Source organism: Hetaerina americana, unplaced genomic scaffold (genome assembly GCF_022747635.1).
Source record: "Hetaerina americana unplaced genomic scaffold, ioHetAmer1.1.p SCAF_38, whole genome shotgun sequence".
Classification (NCBI taxonomy): Eukaryota; Metazoa; Arthropoda; class Insecta; order Odonata; family Calopterygidae; genus Hetaerina; species Hetaerina americana.
The window spans coordinates 2153743-2173310 of NW_027286963.1; the positions used below are offsets into that span (position 1 = coordinate 2153743).

The 19568-nt window shown below is 41.2% G+C and overlaps 1 protein-coding gene across 6 annotated transcripts in view; it reads right to left on the minus strand.

Moving 5' to 3' along the window:
• LOC139691587 (amyloid beta precursor protein binding family B member 2-like) overlaps positions 1-19568 on the minus strand; it is a 400834-nt gene that overhangs the window by 228397 nt on the left and 152869 nt on the right. The gene's annotated exons all lie outside the window — the stretch shown is intronic.

The following is a 19568-nucleotide window of genomic DNA, read 5'->3' on the forward strand; positions in this document are numbered from 1 at the left end:
ATGACTGCCACAGACGATAAACATCGTAAAATCGTCGAAGATTTGATTCAAAATGAGAATGAGTAAGTATATACTGACTCTAAAACAACTCCGACGTCGAGTTTGTCGTGTTAAAGGCAGCTTGTCGCCAATTATCTTGCAACAAGACAACGCTCGTCCACACACATCGCGCGCAACTTGAGAGCCTCTGCGAAACCTGAAATTCGAACCGATTCCACATCCTCCTTATTCCCCCGATCTTGCGCTTCGCGATTTTAATATTTTTCCTCAACTCAAGAGACACCTCAAGGGTAATCATTACACCTCGGATGATGAGGTGAAGGCAGTTTACAAGTCCTGGATTCGAGAAAAGTCGGAAGAGTTTTTCAGTGACGGAATGAAAAAACTTGTTACACGTTGGGAGAAATGTGTTAGCCTTAACGGTGACTATGTTGAAAAATAAATATAAGATTTTGAAACTTAAGAATTGTACTATAATTTATTTTTTGCCCGATCTTGCTATTTGTTTTTGTTTGTGGTCTACAAGCAAGTGTGCAGTTCAGTTCAGCCTGCCCTCGTACTTGAGCTATTTTGGTCCAGAACACTTCCGAGATAGGTAAACTGCTCCAACTTCTCCATATTTTGCTCTCTTATTTAAAAATTAGCATTAGTATCACAGTTAGGGCACTTTTTTTTAAGTCTACTTTCGGTCATGTCCGAATTATTGCCGTTGTCGGTTTCAGGTAATATTAATGGCATTATGGGCAAGCCGAAAATATTTGCTGTATCCCGATCTCTATAGGGGGTGCGCTTATTGGAGAGAGCGTTTCAAGTTCAGTACGCCGTCCGTCGTACGGGACGTTAAACTGTGTGGTCCCTTGGTGCTTTTCGTAAATTAGAGTACACTAATGTCCGACGCCGGGTTTCCCTCCACCCTTCCATTCCCTCAACATCCTACCCCTATTAAACTACCCCCTGATGCGTGACTTTCACACGCCATTCGGCTTAGCACTAGGTCAGCTCTACCCTCACCAATCAAACCGAACTTCGGGTTTGATAACTGCGGTGGTGGTATCCTCAAACGGCGCAAATGACCTTAGCTGTCAGTCGCCTTCCCCGATAACTGCTACCACTACCAATAAGAATGGGTCCTAGTTTCCTGATATACGACCGAACGCTCCAGGACTTCGAAAGAAGTGGGAAAAAAATAATAAAATCTTTTAATATCGCCGAACGCTGAGATCGGTTTCTCTTCCCACGCTTTGAGGGGGATCCTTGTGGCCTATGAGGTCACACGCCCGAAGGTAGAGGTGAGAGGGAGGGGGGGTGGAGTGGGATGTTGTGGTGAGCGGGGGAAAGGATGGATGGACCGACCGGGGGTGGCTCTCTCGAATAACCCGGGGATAGGGGCGGGAAGGCGGGGGGGAGGAGGGTTGGAGCACGGCGATCTCCGAGAGGATTTTGGGAACCTACGCAATTCCGCAGCCCTGGATTTTGCAAGATCCTTCCCCCCTCTTCCTCTTTTTGGGGGGAGAAGAGTGTTGCCTTAGACCCTCACCACCCGGTCGAGGTGAGCCGGATTCTCTCCACCGGCCACCGCTCGTTAATTTTATTTTCTTCTTTTTTTTTTGTTGCTCATTAATCCTCGCACGCACCCCTGGACATGAGCATCGCTTCGACGTGGACACTTACAGTGGTCACGTCTGTTGAGGAGAGAGGGAAGGATGGCCGACGGACGACAGATGTCGCTGCGCGCAGTGCTCGGAGACAGGTCAGCGGACCACCTCGGTGTGGGCTCTGTTGCTTACGTCAGTGTCGCAAGGTCTACGGGAAGGGGGGTGGGGTGGTGAGGGGGTGGAAGGGGCGAAGGAACCATTTAAACCCCCCGAACCCCTCTTTGAAAAGTTTTTGCCATTAATGAAATTCAAAAGGTGAATATTATTTTCATCCCCGAAACAGCTAAATTCGCAAAATGATCAGCATCCACGTTTCTAGCTTAAGTTTTGCGCTCTGTCCGACAAATCTTCTCTCCTCCCCTTTCACCATGCCCAGCACTTATTCCTCTCCTTTCCTTTCCATCCATTTCACCTTCACCGCACACAAATCTCAAAAGCCTCCACAATCTACGACGCACTTGATGTAAGAAGCACTATCTCAAGGTTTTAACTTTGTGGAAGTCTTTCACCCTAGGCGTAAATGAGGGAAAAAGACTTAACTTGGCAGATTCCACAAAAATTTTTATTTTTCACCACATGATGACGTTGCCTGGCGACGAAAGGATGGTCGTGAAAAACAAAAATTCTAGTGTAATCAGCCAAGTTAAGTCTTCTTCCCTCATTTACTTCTCCAATCTACGCCTATGACCTTGCGTCGACGACCCATGTTTCCACACACGATACAAAAACTTGTACAAAACTACCCTCAATACCCAAGTTTTAGCTTATCTTCTCTAAATATCCTTACTCAAAAACCCTGCCATCAATTCCCTCCTCCTTGCGAAAGCTTCTTTCCCTGACTCAGTTCTTCTCCATATGGTCCTAATACTTTGATCATTTTGGTCCCAAAAAACTTTCTGAGATGGATAAAACTTTTCTAACAGTTATAATTTCTCCCCTCCTCTACTATTTTAACGTTTAACTTAGCCTTCGTCTTTCTTGAAAGACTCATAGCATGTGTTGTTGCTTACTGTTATTCTAACCCCATACCTATCAGTACGGCTTTATAATACACTCGGAAATCATTGTTAACCCTTGGCTGACTCGTAAAATAAATCTTGAATATCCACAAACCTGATTATATTAATACCCCACTGACTTTCATTCGTATCTCCAGTTCCTTACCTTTAATATTATGGGGATCGATATGGTACGGAGGCTAACGTACTGGCTTCCCACCCAGAGGGCTCAGGTTCAAATCCCAGCGGTGTTGAATATTTTTCAGAGGTATCTCGATCCCTACTTGAGGTGCTTTGTGGAGGGCACTTTGAGTGAGTACGCCGTCCGTCGGATGGGACGTTAAGCTGCAGACCCCTTGGCGCCTTTCGTAAAGAGTAGGCTAATGCCGACGCCGGGTTTTTCTCTCCACCCTTCATCCTTTCCTGTCCATCCCCTATGGCGCAAATGACCTCATCAGTCGGTCGCCTCCCGTAAATACTACTACTACGTTGGTATTATTTTCATTCTTTGAGATATCTATCTTTCTGTTAACAATATCTAAGCAACACATTTTGGGTGCCTGGTAAGGAATCGCCCCCTTCCAAACCCTACGGTGTTTGGAAGGGGGCGATTTTCCCTACCAGGCACATAACCTTTTACTTACGCCACGTATATCATGTAATTGTTAAGACTATTTTAAGATGTCATGGAATGTACTGCACGCATCTATAATTGATACTTAAACCATTTAATGGGTCAGCATGCAGTTTTACCACAAAAAATCCTCTCTGAAATTCAATAATCTTAACTTACTTCCAAAATATTTCACCGTGGGATTCAACAGACTCAGACACAACGGGTTAAACCTGTGGTTCTTATTTAAATTGCCGTTTAGCGAACACTCTCGTCAGAGTTGATATCGACAAGAGACTGTATCTAGTCGCAATAAGTTGGAGGATATATCGAATCTTTGGCGCATCACGTGACACTGCTAAATCCCCCTTCCAACTCACATAGTCTCACTATCAATTGGGTTCCATTGGAAACACATGACCCTGCAAAACCCTGGTTCCGGCGAGACTTGGATGAATTTTCTCAGAGACACTGGTGATATTTTCTCGTGACTTGAGTTGAAACACCGGTGTTGCGACCCTTAAAATGCTCAATATCCTCGGCTTAGCATATTGTAAAAGGGACGTCCTTCACCATAACAAACCGCAGCGCGTATTGATTTGAAACGGTCACCATTCGATGGTCCACTCCTCCCCCGATGACTAAGAGAGAAAGACTAATACGTCATCAACGTCCCACTTTCAGATGACTTTTTCTCGCCTTCACCGAAAAAAGAAAACAAAGAGAGAGACAACGAGGATGTCAATTACTCGGCTGGGCAGTACACTCGACTCGCGGGCGGATAAAGGCGGATATGGATGTCTCGTTGAAATGAGTAATACCTTGCCATCCATCACAAAAACTACCAAACCGCCACGCTAGAGGATGGATTAACATTCTTCCGCCCCTTGTGTTGCTGCAACCTTTGCCATTTACATTCCGCGGGGCAGGTTTCCAATTTGATTTATAAGGAGTAATTTTCGCTATACCCAATGAATTTTAATTCGGTTCGAGATTAAAAGAGATAAAAAAATTCTTTCAACGATGGAAATGAATACAAGATCAATAATAAGAACCGAAACGTTTTTTTCCCTAACTTTCAGTCTACCAAACTTTTCAAAGGTTTACTTTGCGTTTTCAATTAAAAACGTAACGTCAAGTTACCTGAGGTGACTTGAGGTTACACATTTTTGATTTGAAAACGTGAAGTTAACTTTTGAAAAGTTAGGCCAAGTTATCTTTGGTAACTTGACTAGAAAAATTAAAAACAAATGAGTCAAATGGAGGATGATGTGAAAGATAGCGTACTTGTTTCCCACCCCGAGGGTTAGTGTTTGAGTGCCGGAGATGGCAGGATATTCCGGAGGTATCCCGATCCCTAATTGGAGTAACATGTGTGTAGAGAACACTAAAAGTGGAAAACACCGTTCGTCACATAGGACGTTAAATTGTGTTACCCCTAGGTGCATTTCGTCAATACAAAAGACCAATGTTTGTACTTTTGGTTTCTCTCCCTCTCCACCCTTCGTTCCTCCATTCCCTGATTATCCTACCCTTATAAAATACCCACCTATCCCCAAATGGCCTCCAACTCTCAATCGTCCACCATAATTAAAAACACCACCAAATAATAGGACTGTATACAATCATTGATGGAAAACGTTAGTAAAACCAGCATTTGAACATTACACACAACCATGGCTTCGATCCTTTAGATAATCGATTTTCTTATAGTATTATCAGGTCGTTATGCGATTCTCTAGGAGGAAAAAGGCTAAGCTTAACATTAAAATAGGAGGGCAAAAACTAGAGCAGGTAGAACAGTTTACGTATCTCGGAAGTGTTTTGGACCAACACGGTCAAAGTAGTAGGGACGTAAGGAGAAGAATTGCGCTAGGCAAAGAGGCTTTTACAAGGAGGAGGGAGTTGATGAGAGGGACGTTGAGTAAGGATATTAAGAAAAGACTCGTAAAAACTTTAATTTGGAGCGTAGCTACAGCGCCTGTATCACCTGTAGCACCTCACCACGTAGCGCCTGTATGTACGTCGCGGAAACGTGTTCATTGAAACAGGAGGATAGACGTAGACTGGAGGCTTTTGAAATGTGGGTCTGGAGAAGAATGGAGAAGGTGAAATGGACCAAGAAGAAAACAAACGAGGAAGTACTTGGTATGGTGGGCGAAGAGAGGGGTTTGTTGGGAGAAATCCTATTGAGGCAGGAAAAATGGATGAAGGGTGTACTGACCGGCAGTGGGATGTTGAAGATTGTGATTGAGGGGAGAATGTTGGGCAAACGAGGAAAGGGAAGGAACAGGATAGGGATGTTGGACGGAATGAAGGGAGGAAGAGGGTACTCAGAGCTGAAGAGGGACCTGATATAGAGTAGGATGTTGTGTTTTGCTAGGGGTCACAAATTATTTAATTAGTAATTATGTCCTTCCAAAAACCTACCTTAACCGGTAGATCACCTAATAATAATATTATCGGGTCCCCTAATGCATATACAATTTTCCAGCAGTATATCATACATATCTTGATGGAAAATCACAGTGTTTCAAAAAGGGGAGGGAGTATTATAAATTTGGAGAAATTACGCAATACGCTTTCACAGCGTATTGCGAAACAACAGATGCAATTTTGCGTATTTTCAACTTGCAAAACGTTGTTATACTTTTCTCTTGAATTAAATTGAGCCGAACTGCAAATGGAGGCTCAATTTTACGGTTTCAATTAGTTCTACGAATGACATCACATCCCCAAAAACATCACAACAGAGAGACGAGTCAGGTCCAATCAAAAACGCCGCGAGAGCTAACTCAGCGGATGAAGGTGACCTCGTTGAGGACGACATGAAAGATTAACGTCCAATGCAGGGAATAAAAATCTCAACTAAGTCAAGGACGCAGTCAAACAACAACATAATTGCGAAATACGACCGCGTGCAGCGTAGAGGAGCTAGATTTGTAAAACGTTGTTATGATAAACTTAATAGCGTATCCGAAATATAAGAGGAGCTAGACTGGGAATCATTCAATGGAGCGAAGGTTAAATTACAGATTGAAGCTCTTGCATTAATTGGAAGGAGGTCTCTTTAGAAGTGATTTTGAAAATGTATTATTAACCCCATCGTACTACGGTAGGAGAGATCATGTCAGTAAAATAAGATAGCTATAGTTGGAATAGATGTATTTAAGGTGTCATTTTTTTCCACGAACGATAAGGGATCATAATATCATAATTGTAGGGTCATATTCAGGGAAAATTATTCTGGCGTGTATTCACCCCCAGCCACACACCCTGGCGGTGGCTTGCAGGGTATGTATGTACATATATATAATAAATTGGACAGCAACAAACAATATAGAAACACATAAAAAGATCACTCACTCGTTATTTCTTGATCATTTCGACGGAAATCTGCTCCGTCTTCATGGGAAGATCGAGAAGTAATGATTACTTCTCTATCTTCCGATGAAGACGGGGCAGAATTCCGTCGAAATGATCAAGAAATAACGAGTGGGTGATCTTTTTATGTGTTTCTATATTGTTTGTTGCTGTCCAATTTATTATTCGGCACTTCCGTGTTACGTCGAAGAAATCATCGAAATATATATATATATATATATATATATATATATATATATATATATATATATATATATATAAATGCACACATGTATAAATAAACAAGAGGAAGAAATAATTTATCACTTTATTTATTTTTTTTTACAAGGAAGCATCAGCGTTAAGTTCGAATCACATGAAAGATTACCGTCCAATTGAGGGGAATCAAAATATTAAGTCAGTCAACCACGCAGTCAGACAACAAGGGGATGAAATAATTTACTTATTCATTTCTCAATATTTTTTGAACAAGGAAGCATCCACGTTAATTTCGAATCAAAACCATCTGAGGTTCCCTCCCTCTCCCCCCGTCTTACCCCCTTCCCCAGGGAAGACTGCCATCATCCGTCAGTGTAAAAAAAATAAGCTCCATGACTGGAAATGAGTTACACTTAACCATCTCATTTCTCTCGGCTGACCCCTTGTTGTTTTCGAAGTGGGCGTGGGAATGCTTAATGCCTGGCCCCGGCTCGTCCCGCCTCCATTCGTCATCCGGAATTCAACGTGGGGAGGAATTTAGCACCGGCGATATTGCGTGCGTGGGGGGAGAGGGTGGGGGCTAGGGTGTCTAGTCCATTGGGTTGAACTCCCGAACAGAGGAGAAAAAAAATAAATGAAAGGAGGCTAACGAAGAAAAATCGCAGTATTATAAGTCATCCTGTATGTATGGATCTGCCACCTTCCTCGCTAAGCCTGATTTGCTTTTAACGCAACACCCGTCGTTATGCCACGGGATCCGACCCTGATACCTTACTTCAGGTAGCCGGCTTTGTTTGGAAAAAAAATAAAACACAAACAAGGTCATAAATTAATCAGCGGGGGGAAGGTTTTATGAACTTAAAATTCCGATTATTCCTTAGCTTATGACCCTTACTCAGGTTGCGGGGCGTAGTAATTCAAGGACCAGTTGAGATATGGCTCACGGCAGTGATGTACGAGGGTGTGATTGACTTCGGATCTAAAATGTGTTACATAATCCACCGCAAATCATCACAAGGGCGTGTGGCGGGGGGTGTTGCAGAAATGAATGCTCAAACATCCAATTTATGTTTGAAAAATGTTTTAGTTTTTAAGTACCCGGAAAGCCAACAAAACTGACTGACTGGGGGTGACTACACACAATACATGTAAAGAGTTCTCTATAAAAGTAATGCGCATTCTCTGGGGATAAATAATTACTTGATCGTACTTGTACAAATGCTTGAAATTCTTCAAAATACTCTCCCCCTGAATCAATACACTTGCGGAGACGTGTCTGCCATGCTTTGAAGGAACCCTGAAACTCCTCGACGGGAATGTCTCTCTGGAACGTAGTAGTAACATGCTTTTGGATGTTTTCCAGTCTCCCAATGCTTTCCTTTCACCTCTCCCTTCAATCGGGGAAACAAAAAAAAGTCGTACGGAGCCAAGTCGGGACTGTAAGGGGGCTGGGGGAACAACCGGGTGGTGTTCCGGGGTGGGAAGTTGGTAACGATGAAGGACGTGTGGCTGGGGGCATTGTCATGGTGGATCTTGACCGTGTCTTTGCCTTGACACAAAAAAGGAAAAAAACACACTTCACGCGGAGGCACGTCTTTCCGCTCAGACTGCTAGGAGCAAACTGGCGACCGGCTGCGTTGGAAGGGCAGACCCACATTTGCCAACAGGTTTCACCGCGCTGCCATGGATAGTCGCGTCACAATAAAATCACGCGCATTCCTTTCATAATGGTACATGTATTATTACATAAATTAACACACGAACACATGCACAAACGATAAAATTTCCACGAACGATAGGGGATCATAGCAACATTGTTCGACCGCGGAAGGGTCATGTTCGGGTAAAATTATTCTGGTGTGTATTCACCCCCTGCCAAACACCCTGGCGGTGTCTTGCAGAGTACAAATACATAAATAAACAAATACTAAGACTATACGCATTATGAATAAAGTTTTATTCCCTATTGCCTTAAGTCATTGCTCTTAGAATTTAGAAATTAAGAGTAATTACGTCAGATTTTATTAGGACGGCGTATTACGCAAGGGAAGGACGAATATACTGACGTAATAAAACCCAGGTGCCCTGTGCCTTTCCAAAAGCCTTTATATAACTCTTACCCGCTCTCTTCGAGAAACATGAGATCCCTAATTCCTCAATTATAATCGTCGGGCTAACTAACTTCTCAAAGTAATTTTCGAAAAAAACCTAATCGACTTTCTCTCAACTTAATCCAGTTCTACAGTTTTTTTGCTCAAATTTGTAAAAAAATAAAAATTGCAATTTTTCAGAGTTATTTATTTTAAGACTGTGATAAGAGGCGAAGACGTTAGGCAAGCAGGAAAGGAGAAGACGAAAAGGGGAGATATGTTGGATGGAATGAAGGGAGTTATAATAAAGGATTGGGAATCGCAAAAGAAACAGTTTATAATGTAGTATGGGGTCTCATTAACACGAGGCTAAGAAATGCAGCGCTGATCAGTCTCTGTCCATACACAATCTTCAACTTAATCGGTAAACTATTAACCATTAAACTAATTGTCATTCACATTTCAATCATTAAGAATCATACACAGGTAAAGTAGCTAATTAAAATGATATGAAATTGTTGATTTTGTAATTCCACACAGTTTTGTGTCACTTAGTATTGACTTTGTAATTACGCGCATTTTTGTGTGACTTATAATTGACTTAGTAATTCCACATACTTAAGTGTGTTGAATTAAAAAGTCAATAATTTCATTTGGATACGTAATCTAATTTCATTAAGTTTCGTAGATCCATAAAGTTACGCCGGAGACAAAAACAAAAATAGCTAATATTGTACCTAAGGATGATTGCATAATCATATTGAAATGCTTTGTAGGAAGAAATAGATTTTGAAACTTAAAAAAAATTATTTACTTCCATGTCAGCTCCAACAATGATAAAAATTAAATGTTTAAAAGAATCACGGAAACGTACTTTCGAGATACGGCAAAAAAAGGGTTGCTACCACTTGCAAACATGTGTTTCTGTTTATGGTAACATCGAACATATTTCCCGTGCAACAACGCCACCATCAACTTAGCCGAAGTTATGAGATGAAGGGGATGATATACATTAAACCAAGGGGATAATGCAATCCACGTACACTTCCAACGACCCCACACTTGATCAGCTTATTAACGATATGGCGTCATAATCTTCTGGAGCTAACCCAAAGCTTCCCTTTCATCTAACTTGCCATGGGGAAACTTCGCTTGGAACTCCGGATGAGATATTTCTTGTGGAGATTTTCTCAGGGTTCTGTTATCGAAGGGCGGGATTCCGAGGGTACCTCTGCGAAAGGCACATGTCGTGACAAGGGTCTAGGTTTCTACCGCCCTTATAAAAAGGCGTCGAGAGGATGATACTAGGAAAGTTCTGGACTCTTGGCGTTTTTGAATACCAATAAAAGACAAGTACGACCTCGAGAAGCTACTTAGAAAAATCCGCAGGTTGAACAAAGCAGTCAACAGATGGCGTGATATACCGCTTTCCCTATTCGACTGGTATTTTCGGGACGATTGGATCTAAGATCCCGAAAAAAACGGGGAACCGACACGGTAATGTTGAGAACTGTTGATTTGTTGTCTTCAGAACGACAATTAGAGCATTAATTCAGATTGATTTAATTTTTCTTTAAAATTTTGAGTGGAAATTCCTCAGCTACCCTATGGGGCACACAATTTTATATATATATATATATATATATATATATATATATATATATATATATAAATATATAAATATATAAATATATAAATATATATATAAATATACATATATATATATATATATATAAATTCCCGTTCCCGACTTTTTCCCATATTTCCCGACGAGCCACAGCTTCACATTTCTGGTCATTTCTCCCAATTTTTTCAAAACTAATTTGGTATTCTTTTAAATAAGGATCTCCCATCGCTTCGACTGCCATTGGTATATTTGAAATTGGTACTACTGGAAATTTAGTTTTTTTGCCACATCCTGCATGACCTATGGCCCAGGGCAAACACGAGATAACCTCATAAATGAAAGTAGGCATCGCTCTCTCCCGGATCACACGATTTCCGTATGACCATCCCTATTAACGCCTCACAATTCCGTTTTTCGCACCATTTTTAAGATTTCCTTCCCTTATTATCGATTTCCATATCCCCTTCCATAGTCTCAAATTCCCGATTTTTTTGCCTTATTCCCGAATCATATTCCCGATTTCTGTACCACGTTCCCTCGCCATATTCCTAACACCCTTAACACGTTCCCGATTGCCATATACCATTCCCAGTTTCGTATCACATTCCTGGTTCCCGATTCCAGTATTAAGTTCCCGACGTATTTGATTATTTCTGATTCCAGAATTACATTCTCGACGCCTTTACCTAATTCCCGATTCCCGTATCACATTCCCGCTTTACACCTCGGATTCCCGAATTGCCTTACATCATTCCCGACTCACATAAAACATTTCCGATTCCCGCATTACATTATCGACGCCTTTACCTCATTCCCGAATTACATCATTCCCGATTCCCATGCATAATTTCGGATTCGAACAGCAGATTCCCGGTTAACAAAATAATTCGACGTATTTTCCCATTTCTTCCCGGGTATTTGAATAATACAATTGATCCCAAACTTCCCAACTCGAGAGCCCATTCTTGTCAGAATTCCAACTTATTTCACTAACAACATTAACGACGCACGGAATTGAAGTAGCAAATAGTAATATCAAAGTAAAACAGAATCACTTCCACCAGCACATGTCCCAGTGAATCCGTTAACCTGTCTTGCGATGCCTTTTCACTTATTATTCATTCACTATGGGAGTTGACGTTCGGGACCACGTCTTCTCTTATTAACCATCACTGCTCCGTATAAGACATCTATCTCTTCCCCTTCTCCCAAAGGAGCAGAGATGATTATCGAACGCGGATTAAGAGAAGGAATATCTCTCCTATTGCGCAACAGCGCCATGTTGATTTTGGACAAAAATGTGAACTCACGATGTGCAATGCGGTGAATCTCAAGAGACGAGGCTTTCGTTAATTATTTCCGAGGGTGAATGTGAAGGAGGAATTATTAAAGGATTGCTCAAATACTTCTAACATCCGTTCTGCGTCAAAAGCGTACTACCCGACTATCTCGCCAACTTCATGTTATGGCCAGCTGCCCAAAATGGCAGCATGACTTTAACTCAACTTGCATCTACAACACGATATGACTCAATCCTACATGACCTTGAATAAATCAAATCCATGGCACCATTTTTATAACAAATCATGCCAAACTTGATCGCTCACTGTACCCTTATTACCACCCCTAGGGTTCCTAAAATTACGACAGGGAAGACGTTTTACTGTAGATCGTTGACGGCGAACGCCCCGAATCGATTTGATTTGGTAATTAATTGTTTTAGGATAAAATATCAAGGAAATTTAAGCGAACAGCAGTCAGGTGACACTATTAATTTTTTCAATCATCGATAAATTCCTTTCGCTACGGCAAAGCGTAGGTAGTTCAATAGGATTCCCTATTCTCTTCTCCTTAAAAAAAAGTCCCAAAAACCTTACACTTAGATCACAAATCATGACAAAAAATTGAGAAAAATCAAAGGAAACTTACGTGCGCTAAATAATTTAATGGCGTTCAAGATGAAATGTTTTACAGCAGATTTAAAATCTATCTGTAATATTAAAATCTATCTAGGAACTAAGTTCTTAGCAATAGGTTTTAATACTAACTAAAAAATTTATCCTTCATTCGTTTGTCGCATTATTTGCATAAAATTTTCATTGTGGTAGCAAAAACAAGTTTTACCTATCTTTGATGTGTCTTGTACCAAGATGGTCAAAGTAGCAAGGACATAAGAAGAAGAATTTCGGTAAGCGAGGACATTTTCACGAGGAGGTGGGAGTTGATGACGGGGACGTTAGGACTCGCGAAAACTTTGATAAGGAGCGAAGTTTTGTACGGCAAGAAAACTTCGTCGCTGAAGCAAGATGATAGGCGTAAATTGGAATTGAATTTTGAGATGTGGGTGTGGAGAAGGAAGGGAGAAGGTGAAGTGGACGGAAAGAAAAACAAAAGTGGAAATATTAGGCATGGTGAAACGGGAAGATAGGGGATGATGGTTGACAGAAATCCAAGGGAGGCTAGAAAGGTGGATGTCAAGCATTTAATCCGTAAGGCAAGCGAACTAGCTTTAGGAATAGGATAGCTGTGTTGGATAGAATGAAGGGAGGAAGGAATTATGTAAAATTGAATTAGGTTTTATTGTATTGTAGGTTATCAGGGTGTGTTTAGTCTGAAGAGGCTTAGAAGTGTATGGGTGATAAGTTTGTATCCATCCAACACCTAGCGGTTGATTACCAAATAATAATTAGCCAAAATATCAAAGCCGCATTTGACTTCAGCGCAGCGCAATGACATTGGTACACGGAGTGTCAAATGCAATCTTCAGTTTCGCTAATTAAACGACCTTCAATCGATTGGATAATTGAATCCATAAATTTATTCCGGGTTTTTAAAAGGCTATCACATTGTCGTCGTCACTTTGATATAACTTTGGGAAGGGAACCGGCTGGATAACATGAGTTGAAATTAGTTTGGGACTCATTTCTTTTATTTGGAAGCCATGAGCCAACCGACACATAAGAACAAAAATGATAGCCCGATTGGAATTGCCCTCCCAATTCTTTCCACTGAGGCATGATTGAGGTCAGCCATGAAGGTCACTGGGGACGCGGGGAAACAAACCGAGCGTTCACAACGGAACTTTTCGACCTACGGGTCCGAGGAAAATAAATTTGTCGGCGCAAATATTTCACACCTTGTGGCTTCCGCCTCGAGAGATAAATTGGCGTTTTTCAAAGGAATTGAAAGACAATGGACGACATAAAAAACGATATATATCTAATGAAATGTTCCACATCTAACAGTTTCCTCCTCGAGCGGTCAAATGGAAACCAAAAGTCTCTCACAGCCTCCTACCCGAGTCTATTCAACGTGCCAACAATGCCCACCAGCACGCATACCCTCCATCCAACCTACCCCTCACACCCTCGTATCGGCTTACCGTAGAGAGTAGTAGTAGTATTGAGGGGAGGCGACCGACCGGGATGGACAGGAAAGGATGAAGGTTGGAGGGAAACCCGGGGTCGGCATTAGCCTACTCTTAACGAAAGGCGCCAAGGAGTCCGCGGCTTAACGTCCCATCCGACGGACGGCATACTCATTCAAAGTGCCCTCCACAAAGCAACTCAAGTAGAGATCGAGATACCTCTGAAAAATATTCAACACCACCGGGATTTGAACCCGAAACCTCTGGGTGGTTTCTGTAGAGGATGAACATGCAACCGAAGATAGAGAAATAGAGACATCTTAATCATTGTAGGCGACGACACCACCTACAGTACATTTCGTAACCTCAATGCTAAAAAAAATCGCGGAAAACCTTCCAACACCGTCGGTCTACGCCATCCATCACATAGCTCATTCATTCCACCACGGGAGGTATTTTGGCAACACTGCGACTACCAATGCCACAACCAAGATACTCCATTACTTCCGAGTCCTTCCGCCTTGAAACAAAAAAAAACGTACAGATAGTAGGATCGATCTCCTAATTTTATACGCTTAAATGATCCTTCATTAGGATGTGAATTTGTCATGTCTAAAACAAACATCGACTGACTACGGCGTTCGTATAATGAGATCGTTAAAGAGTTCTTTCCGAGGCTTCCCTTCGACGATGGGAAACATTAATGACCTCGCTGATAGGGTCACCGGGAAGGAGGGGGGGTGGGAGGAGATGGTTCCTGCGTCTAATGACCTGCGGGAAGCCGAATCTGGGAGCGCGCATCTTCGGGTGCGCGCTCTTTTTCATCTCGTCGCCCGCCCGAAGCTCCGAAAAATGAAGATTTCGGGGTCGTATAAGGGAACGGGCTCGAAGATAGGCGCAGGCATTATTTTATTTTTTTTTAATTTTACTTATTTCGCAAGTCAACCCCCGAAAGTCACCACCAGGATGTGTGGCAGGGGGTGAATACACACCAAAATAATTTTGACTCGAACATGACCCTACCGCGATCGAAAAATATTATTATGATCCCCTATCGTTCGTGGAGAAAAATGACATCTTAAATCTATCTGTTCTTCACTTAATCTTTCTAATTTTACAAGCATGATCTCTCCTACGGTAGTACGATGGGGATAATAATACATTTTCAACATCACTGCTAAAGAGACCTCCATCCTATTCATGTGAGAGCTTCAATCTGTAGCATTATGAGTGAACAAAAAATGTAAGGCAGCTTGCATGGTTCTACACGACTCCTGAATAGTTGTACGCGAAGGACGGAGAGAAAATTTCAAAGAGACCGCGCGCGCAAAAAGCAAAGTGTTTGTTGGAGGGACGCCATTGTTTCGCGCCATTCGCATTGCGCGCGTGGCACGAGGAATGTAGCGATGAACGAACGCATTCGGTAACGATCGACGATGCATGCACGTTGGGGAAGGGGGAAAAGAACCCTCGTTCGATTAAAATTCATACGCCATCAACCGCAAGCATCCCAGAGCCTATGCGGCTGAATCCAGGGATCGTTTAAAGAAACGTTCATTAATGGCGTCGCACTGTTGTTTGGAGGCATTTGACCAAGCCCATGGTAACGAGGTAAAAAAAAATTGAACCAGTATAACCGCTCACCTCATCTCTCCCTAATTCATTTATGGCGTCCAACCGTTTTTTTTTATTCCTGAGGGTAACATTAAAGTCTTTCCAGAGCATCTGACGGTCCGAGTCAGGACTGCCATACGTAAAAATTGCGAGCAAAAACATTTATCTTTCGTCATTTACCAAATGCCTATAGGGGCCATTACATGTTTGCATCATTGGTTCTTTTTGTTTCAGGTGGTAAAACTGTTAACCCGTCGTATTTTCAACATTATATGAGCTAAGGGTATAACATGATCCTGTACAATTCTCCAACAGCCTTTCGCCGGCTGAACTTAAGGAGTTCCCGGATGCTGGTTTAGACAGCACTACTCTTTTTATATGATTCTACGAATGTTTACTCTCAAAATAGAGTGAAAGAGATTTCTTCCGGGAAATACAACTTTTACAGGCTGAAAAAAATAATTCAACTCTTCCGGGGCGTATTGACGAATGATTTTTTCCTCTGAGAAATTTCTCGCGGGTCTCCGAATGAGCTGTCGACTTCGCTAAAGGTTAAAACTTGTAGTTATTCCCAGGTAGTCTATTCAAAGAAAATAAATCTAGGAGGATGACGACATAATGTGGTGTATGGTCAGCCCTTTCAATTCCCCTTGACCCTCTAACAACCTAAGGGGCACTCTTTGAGGGAGGAGACGTATTAGCACAAATAAGAGGGTTTGCCTATTGAAGAAAGATAAGGATGCCAGAAGGAGAAGATGTATATCGTATGAAGACGTCAAAAGATGAGGAGGGAAGTCTTTGAGAAGAAGGAGATGATCCACGGTTGAGATGGTTAGCAATAGAGGGCAAGGAGTTATGGAAAGCAAAATAAGAATTTAATAGCAATAAGAAACCAATTTATGCTAACGAGACAAAATACGAGTGGGAAGATGTAAAAAAAATACATGACATGCACGAATGTTATAAGTGACACTAAGATAGATGATATAAAATGTAAAATAAAAAATAAAATTTCCAAATTTAAATAAAATTATTTAATTTCTATTCACTCAAAATGTAAGAAAAGTCGAGGGTTAATAAAAATGTGCATGTAAAGTAATTCTGCATTTACAATAATGTAGCTCAGCTGGTTTATACTCGCGATGGTGTGGAAAGGTGGTATTCTCTTACGTTTTGTTGGAATGGGAAGAAAAAAGTTCATTTCACTCGAAAAAAGGCGTATTTACATGTGGCCCAAAAAATAATGTCCAAAATCAAGTCCATACATTCACTAACCATACAATAGCCCGATTTGGAGCAATGAAATCATATCACTATCGTATCCCACATAGATAAAACACTCCCATCATGAATTCCCAACAGACTAAACCCGATTTGTCCTTGGAACGGAGGACACGAAAAAAAATGAAATGAAACGCTAATTCATATTTTGATTCGCTTGACGTAACTTGAATTTAATCAAGTTAAGAATTTGGGGGTAGTTCTAACTCCACGTCTTTCATGGGGAGCACATATCAGGACAATATGCGGATCCGCTTTGAAGAAACTCGGCTTTACTAAACGGGCGGTGGGGAAATGCAATGAAAAAGTTAAAGAGAGGTGTCATTTTGCTCTGGTTAGACCCTCATTAGGAATATGCCGAAACTATTTGGGATCCTTGGGAGAAAATTTGGCAAAAAGAATTAAGATAAAGATTAGAGAAAATCCGCTAGATTCGTTAAAATTTGTTTTTATAGGAACACGAGTGTGACTGGTATCTTAGGGGATTTAGGCTGGGAGCCACTTGAAGTGCGGAGAGAACAAGCGAGGCTTAGGCATTTAGAAAGGTTCAGAACAAACGATTTTAACTATGACACTGAAGGAATTATAATGGCCCCACACTACTTAGGTAGATCAGACCACAAAGATAAAATAAGGGAGATGGATTCCAGTACAGATAGATACAAAGACTCATTCTTTCCCCGAACAATCAGAAATCATAATAGTAAGAAACCGAAGTCACTTTAGAAATATTAAAAATATTTCGTGTACACGTCGGAACAAAATTAAACGTTGCAAAGATAAAAAGTATATATTTGTAAGTGCATGCGTATCTTAATTGGTAGTTTGAGTGTTTGCATGTGTGTTTGTGTGGGGTTTAAGGGTATTTGCATGAATTTATACAATGCATTGTTTGTGGATTGTATAAATTTGTGGCTTTTGCATGCAGTTTTTTTTCTTAATTACGGGTGTTGCCCTAACACCCCCCGCCACACGCCCTTGCGGCGGCTTGCGGGGTATTAAGTATATGTAGAAGTGACTTGTGGCACTTTCCAGTAATATTAAACAAACAATATTCACCTTAAGTTTATTTTTCCTCTTCGTCTTGTCTAACTTTGAACCTGAGATTACTACTCCTTAAAAACCAAACTAAAGAGAAGACCCTGACGTCCCAGTATGAGTCATGTAAAAGAAACCTCCCGAATAAGTAACGACAGATTTAACATCGCAGCGTAGTAGTCAAGCGGATAGTTTTAATTTGAAATAAAATAAGACACAAGGGTTCACAGGTAACGTTCCTACACAGAGAAGTATGAGATAAATGAAAAAAAAAATAAGTCCGCATGCAGATTAACGACCGATCTTCATAATCTGAAACGATCTCTAGATTACTTTCCGCTCGCGATCATCGAGAGATGCGCCATTCCATCCGAGAAAAGATTAGTGAATTGAGGTGGAACCAATCAGGAGAGAGCGTGCGTAATCCTCGTCGCAGGCCTTGAAACCACCACAGACACGGAGGGTAAACCGAACAATTTACTCCCATTACTTCAACCCCCCCAAACACTCTCTTTCCAGACCCTCTCCAGGAGCGATTTCCAGTTTTTTAGAAAGAAAAAACAAAAAGAACACAGTTGAAACATCCTATACACTCGTATTACGATGAAACTAATGTATTCCAGGATGAACTAGAAGAAAAAACAGACCTCAATTGAAATTTCTCTTCAACAAACGGGAAGACCTTTCATCTAGACTAAAAGTTCATTAAAAGGTAGATGCGAAAGTGATCATTGGAATATACGATATACATCGCTTTCCAAGGAGAACCTCACGTTCTACAAACCCCTTTCAGACCCAAAAATAATTGAAGGATAAAAAATGCTAAGTGGTTTTACAAAAAAATGCAAACGAACAAAAACTTCAACATATTTTAAGAAACGCCGTATCTTAAAGGGTATATATTTCACCGAAATTCACGTCTTATTCCCCACACACTCAAAAGAGAGATTTAACCAAGGCAAAAGTATTCCTTCCTTTTGATGTTTAGATACTTCCCCCGTGTTCATTGAAACACTTCGCGCCAATGTGACTTTCTTCAAGGGGGATCTTTTGAATATAAGAAAATTCACAGAAATCAACGATACAAAAAAATTCCACTTTTTAGCGTGCTTACATTACGACTAGGCTGGATAGTGTAGATTTTTGTCACAAGGGAGACGGACGTATTTTTTAGTAGACAGATGTTTCCAGAGTAGGTAACAACCTTATCAACCCAAAGTAGGTCGGTATACATGTAATAAGTCAGGATAGAACTCACCTAGTACTTACCCCAAAGTAAGGCGAGTGAAATCACACATTTGCAGGGTAATAAGTGGGGCAGTTCATTATTTTCTGTGCCGCCTACGGTTTCGCAGGAAGATGACATTGTCCTCGACAAAAAATTCACACAGCTCAGGAAAACCTGATGATGCCCAGAGAGGTCACCCGGGAATCGAACCTGAGTCCTCCGGGAGGTAGTCGAGCGCTTACCCACTGGACGCCCAAGTCTTCCACCGTGTTATTACAAAAAGTTCAAATCCAGATATGGTACTTCCCCAGGGCACGATTCTGGTGAAGTCATGTCGGAGCCATCGAAACGTCTAAATCTCTTACGTGGTGGGAAACCCGCAAAGACTTCATTATTTGAAACCCGAAGTTTGGTTTCAGTAAATTATATATATATATATATATATATATATATATATATATATATATATATATAT